Raw genomic sequence first — 6,384 nt, 5'->3', positions numbered from 1 at the left:
ACATCAATAAATGGTTTAGAGTTCAAGGGATGAGATCAAAGCAAATGCTGCAGAAAGAGATCTTTTACTGGGAACCTCTAATAGGTACATGAAGTTTCCTCTTGCTGAGAAGATAGCCATTAAAGCCAAATGCGTACTTCTCAATGTCAGAATACAAATGCTTGTCATTTTCTCACACAAATGATAAAATATGGGGGCTGGAGAGATGGCTAAGCAGTAAAGAGCACTGGGTGCTCTTGCATAGGACCCAGCCCCTACATGGCAGGTAACAATCATCCATAACTTCAATTCCAGGGGATTCAGTTTCTGGAGGCACTGTATGACATGGATGCATTACATACATGCAGGCAATATGCTCACACACATAAAAAAATAAAAATTTAAGAATAATCATGGAAAATAACATTAAATTTTGACTAAGCAGCACATGGTGTCACACACTTGCAAGGTCTGTGTTTGGGAGGCTGAAGCATTTCAGTTTGGGAGTATCCTACAGTACAAGTTGGTTAAACTCAAAATTATGCTTAAATATATTGTAGAAATTATAACTCATTTCTCAGGAGTTTTCATGAAGGTAAATTATTTTCATAATTGTGTGTCTATTCCTGCTCTTCAGAGAGAAATATCTGAAGCAAAGCGTACAGTAACAATAGCTTAAGGAGAGTGACCAATAGAAATATACTTTGAGATTCCTAAATCATACTGCATAATGATATACATATATACATACATATATATATATATACATTTACTTTAAAATATGTAGTACAATTTTCTGCTCTTCATCTAAGCAAAACTCCAGAAGACTAAATGAAACAACCAGAAATAATAAGGGACTGAAACAAATTCTGCTCTAAAAATATTCTAGTTCTCCTTTCCTCTCTTTAAAGTTCTTTTGTTTTTACAAAATTACCATTATTATGAATAACATGTAAAGTAAGATGAATATACTTTGATGTGTGTACCATAGATAAATACATGCTTACAGGAATAATAGCATAAAATTAAGAGAAAGGAGGGTGCTTGCATGGGAGTAACACCCCCATATCTCAGTGGAATTGTTACAAATCTAAGGAGGATTCTGATAGACTAAGAGGTGTAATCTAAGATCTAAGAAAATCTCTAAAAATAATTTTAAAAATCATTGAAGAGCTGGGCATGAGGATTCAAAACATAAAGTTCAGTACTTGTGAGGCAGAGGCAGGCAGATCTGTATGAGTTCAAGGCCAGCCTGTTCTACATGGAGATTTTCAGGTCAGCTGGGACGAGAGTGAGACCCAGTCTCAAAAAACAAAAATTTTTAAATGTTAAAATACTTACTGGAAAATATTCACTAATTTAAAGGAAAGCAGTATGGAAGAACGGAAGACTAAAAATTTTGAGATATAGAGAATACAAAACTAAAGTATTAGGAATGAAAGAGGGGACATCTCTATCAATTACTACAAGAGGTTATAATCTATGAACCAATATCTACTAGTAAAATTAGGTAACCTAGATTAAATGGATAATTACAGAGTGAAGGGGCTGAAGGTATGAATCAGTTCATAAAGTGCTTGCCTGAAACCTTGGATTTGATACCCAGCACCACATAATGTGGGCATGTTGTTACATGCCTCTCACCAGAAGTTCGGGAGGTAGAGGCTAGAGGATCAGAAGTTCAAGGTTATCCTCAGCTACATAGAGAGTTCAAGGCCAGGCTGGGCTATAAGAGACCCTGTTTTCCCAAAGGCCTAAGAAAAGAAAAAGAAAGGAAGGAAGGGAAGAAAGGGAGGGAGGTAGGGAGGAAGGGAGGAAAAGAGAGAGAGAACAAAGAGAGAAAGAAGAAAGAAGGAAAGAAAAAAAGAAAAAGGAAAAAGGGAAACATACTAAAACTGTCTCAAAAAGAATGTCCACAACTTCCTTGGTGTATTTTACCAAATATCTAATTAGAAGCTATCGCCAGTTCTTGACAAATACTTTCACAAAATAGAAGAGGGTAAACAAGTTCATTCTTTCTAGTCAATATTATTCAGTTGTCATAATTACTCAAATCACTCATAATTACTCAACAAAACAGTAATTCTTATGAATGCACATATAATAGCAAAACACAAGCAAAAATCAAAAACATAAAAAGGAATCATTAACAAAGACTAGTTGGATTTACTTCAGATATTTAAGGTTGGCTTGACATTGGAAATCAAGTAATGTAAAACACTGTATCTATAGCACATGGGCAAAAAGCAACGTAATCATATTGACACATTCAGGAAAAGAATTTGAAAACAATTCATTTGATGATTCAAACACTAACAACTTTACTTGGAATATATTGGAAGTATGTGTGAAAACTCCACCAAAGCCGTACTTAATATTGAAAGGAAAAAGACTTTCCCCGTAAGGTCAGGAAAAAAAAAAAACGAATGTATGTTCTTCACAATTATGTCCAATATTATCCTTAAGATATTTGGTCCAGAGCAATTAGACAAGAAAAATAAAATTACCCAGAGTCCAATGGAAGAAATAAAGCTTTAATCTCCATGAGTTCGTGTAGTTACCAGACCCTCTTTTGATGTTTAAGTTTTATTGTGTTGTAGTCTGGTAGAATGCATGGAATTATTTCAACTTTTTGTATTTGTTGAGGTTTGTTTTGTGCCCTAGTATGTGCTCAATTTTAGAAAAAAAATGCACAGCTGAATAGAAAGTATATCCTTTGTTGCTTGGGTCATGTATTAATTACTTTTCTGTGGCTGTGATAGAAACACTGATCAAAGCAACTAATAGAAGGAAGAGTTTATTTAATCTTATGGTACCAAGGGTAAAGAGTTCATCCTGGTATAGAGACATGGTGGCAGAGGTGGCTGGAGGAGGAGCAGAGGCTAGGCTCTGCATCTTAAAGCAGGCATAGGAAGCAAGAGAGCAACTGGAGATCTGGCAAGGCTTAAGCACAATCTAAGGCCTTCCCCAGTGATGTGCTTCCTCCAGGATAGCCACACTTTCTAAGACCTCCCAAAACAGTGCCACCAACTAGGGACAAAATGTCCAAATACTTGGAGCCTATGGGGGACATTTTCATTCAAACCACCACATTCCACCCTGAGGCCCCCATAGGCTCATGACCATATAAAATGCAAAATGCATTTAATCCAACCTTAAAATCCCCATAGTCTTTACCAGTCTCAGCACTACTCGAAAGTCCACAGTCCAAAGTCTTCTAAAAATCAGGAAAATCACTTAACTGCAAGACCCTTTACAATCAAAAGACCAATTACTTCTGGAAGGGCTTTCTTCCATCCTTGTACAGTTCCTTCGGCTTTTTGAAAATTATTTATTTAATAACCACATAATTAGAAGAAGCATTTCATTATAACAGCATTGACATATTCAATAACAATTTTGATGCTAAGATGCATCTCTTTCAAAATTGGCTGTAAATTTTTAGGTTTACAGTTGAATTAATAGAGTTATAAAATATTGTACTCAGTATAAACCCTACAATATATATAATTAAATGAGGTTTAACATTTAAAAAGATCTCCATTTCCTTATTAATATACACAGTTTCATACAGAAAAATTTATTTTTAATGCAATTAACACTAAGATGTTTTCACATACATTTCTAATCTTTATATACATGACTATCACTGGTCACAGTTGCCCACCTTCTGAGCTCCTCGGCATCTGATCATTAATTTTTAAAAATTTAATAACCACGTGATTAGAAGAAGCATTTCATTACAGCTTTAATATATTCAATAACATACTCCAGAGCAAGCATACATCTCTTTCAAAAATGGCTGTAAATTTTTAGTTTTACAACTGAATTAATACAGTTATACAATAGTGAGCTAAATATAAACCCTGTAAGATATAAAACTGAATGAGTTTTTACCTTTTAAAGAAGATCTCCATTTCATTTTAAAATATGCTGTTTCCTACATTTTTAATGCTACTAACACTTAGATGTTTGCATATATGTCTTTAATCTCTATATATCTGATGATTACTAGTCACAGTCTGGTACACTTGGATCCTTAGTTCCTGAATATGGATATAAACTCATCAGGTAGATTTCAATGGTAATATTTATCACCTCTACTATTTAACATGAAGTAAATTTTTATGCTCCCTCCTCAAATATATGTCTTTTTTTTTAATTTGTTGATTTTTCTGTGTGTATATCATAAAGACCATCCCACACAATCTTATTCATCTATATACCCACTTCCCAAATGGCACCCTCCCATAGCCTCCCCCTTCCCACATACTGGAGCCCATATCCTCTGTCATCCCTGTGACTGTCCACTGTGTTGTCGAGACCCCAGCCATTTTCCAGTGCTTGTCCATCTGATGAATCTAGTCAGCCTATCTAGAGATCCTTGTTTTAGGAACATCAGCTGTTCCTCATCTAGCAGCAATCAGTTGTCAATATTCCTTTAGATAAGATTGGGGTCAGCTGTTCATTTTCTTAGTTCTATGCTGGGTTACTGTCTGGGAGTCTTTTGTGCCACCTTAGCCAAGAACTCAAAGGAAAGTTTCTCCTGTCTGGCATTGTTTCTTGTTGTGTAGCCTTTAGCTATACATATGGAGTCTTAAAAATTATATTGAGCCCATTAATCTTTTGTTATACTTTCCTTTTTGGTGTTTAAGACCCTACAGTTGGCCAAGATAAAACAATTTATTTTTACTCTTAAGGTCATTTGAGGATCTGTTCCTCAGGGGTAAAATGGACTTGGGGGGGGCCCCTGGCTCCTTTTTTTTTTTTTTTTTTTCCCGTTTCAATCTATGTGAAGATAAGTCAAAGGTCCTGCTCGACCATAGCTGGCTTCACTTGGAAGCATGGAGGAAATGTTTCCTCTGTGTTGACCCTTCTCTTTTGTAGACTGGACATTGGTTTAGGTCCATTTGGTGGGGTCTCCACGGCCTCCTTGCTCATTAGGACAGGTGACTCACTACAGTTACAGGACATTTTGAGAGATGTTCATAGTCCCCTGGATCTTAGTTGACCTAGAGGGGCAAAGAGCAAAAATTGTCTTTTATGTTCCCCTGACCAAATTAGTATAAGCCTCAAAGTATGGCTGTTAAACATTCAAGAAGGTTTTTTAACTGTGTACCTGGAGAAATTTTTCCCCTTTTGTTCCCATAGTCATTTGTTAAATGAAAATTCCAGTGCCATAAGTGGGTTGCCCCCTCTGAATTGTTGGCCTGAGGGATACTAAAGGTCCCCAAAATATTAAAGGCCATTGCCAATCATGTCAGCAATGAAGATACTGCATGATGTGAGAACAGGAGAGGGAGAAATCAAGCTTGGCCTAAGCTGGAAAGTCCCTGCCACTGGGTGGGTGACTTTCATAGTGCCAAAAGGCAACATAGAGATGACTGGAGGAGAATAGTACCTTATAATCCTCCTCAATGACAGACTCCACATGTTTCATTACCAATATACCAAACAAGATGTTCCTGCTGGTGCAATAGTAGAGAATCTGGTATATGCACAAGCAGCAAATTTTTGATTGGATATAATGCCCCCTCCTAGGGGTGGAACACACATCTGGTACTGTAGACCTGCCCAACCCCCTGTGGCAGGGAGAATATAGGCCCCAGTTAGAAGTCATTGCAATTGCTTTGTTAGATGGAAGTGATGCACCTGCTAAAGTACCAGCCAAGCATTTTTGTTTACACCTGTAGGTTAAGTTGTTACAGCAGTCACTGATTGCTGTGTGTGTTTTTATAGTAGATGGAATCTCATTGAAATTGGCCAACAACCCATGGAAAATAGATGATGAGAGACCCAATAGTTCAGTGCCTTGCCACAATGAGAGGAAAATCATCCCACACCTACCACCCCCTCCAAGGCTCAGGGACTTTTGTGGAAGAGGTTGGCGGAAGGAATGTAAGAGCCAAAGGCAGGGATGGAGTGTTAATTGGAAATGTACTCTGACCCTATGCCGGCAAGCTATAGTCTATAGTCACACCTCCTTCCCACACTCATCAAGGAGTCAATGGAGGAATCAGTTACCCCTCACAGCCAATCAGTCGACCTTAGCTGCATGTGGAAGGAGGGGTAAAGGATATACAAGCCAAGAATACCAAGAGGCACCTCTCACCATTTTGTGTGGCTGTTGGGAGGTGACATGATCTGTATTTGAGTGTGGACTTTACAGCATGGCTGTAAATGTGGGCTGCCCCCTCTTCTGTAAATAAACCCCTACCCTATGGCCTGCTAAAAAAATAATAATAAATAGAATATTATAAAAAGACAATTTACATACTCCCAACATACTTTCTGGAGACTGATTCTGTTTGCATTATTGCTGTACCTTGGTTGCTTTCTGATTGGGTATGAAAAGCTGGTTGGTCAAGGCTTCAGGTTCGTCACTCTTTTCATTTAATATTGGAA

This window comes from Nannospalax galili, unplaced genomic scaffold (genome assembly GCF_000622305.1).
Source record: "Nannospalax galili isolate Female #2095 unplaced genomic scaffold, S.galili_v1.0 scaffold1150, whole genome shotgun sequence".
NCBI lineage: Eukaryota > Metazoa > Chordata > Mammalia > Rodentia > Spalacidae > Nannospalax > Nannospalax galili.
Note: the sequence above shows the minus strand (reverse complement) of the source record.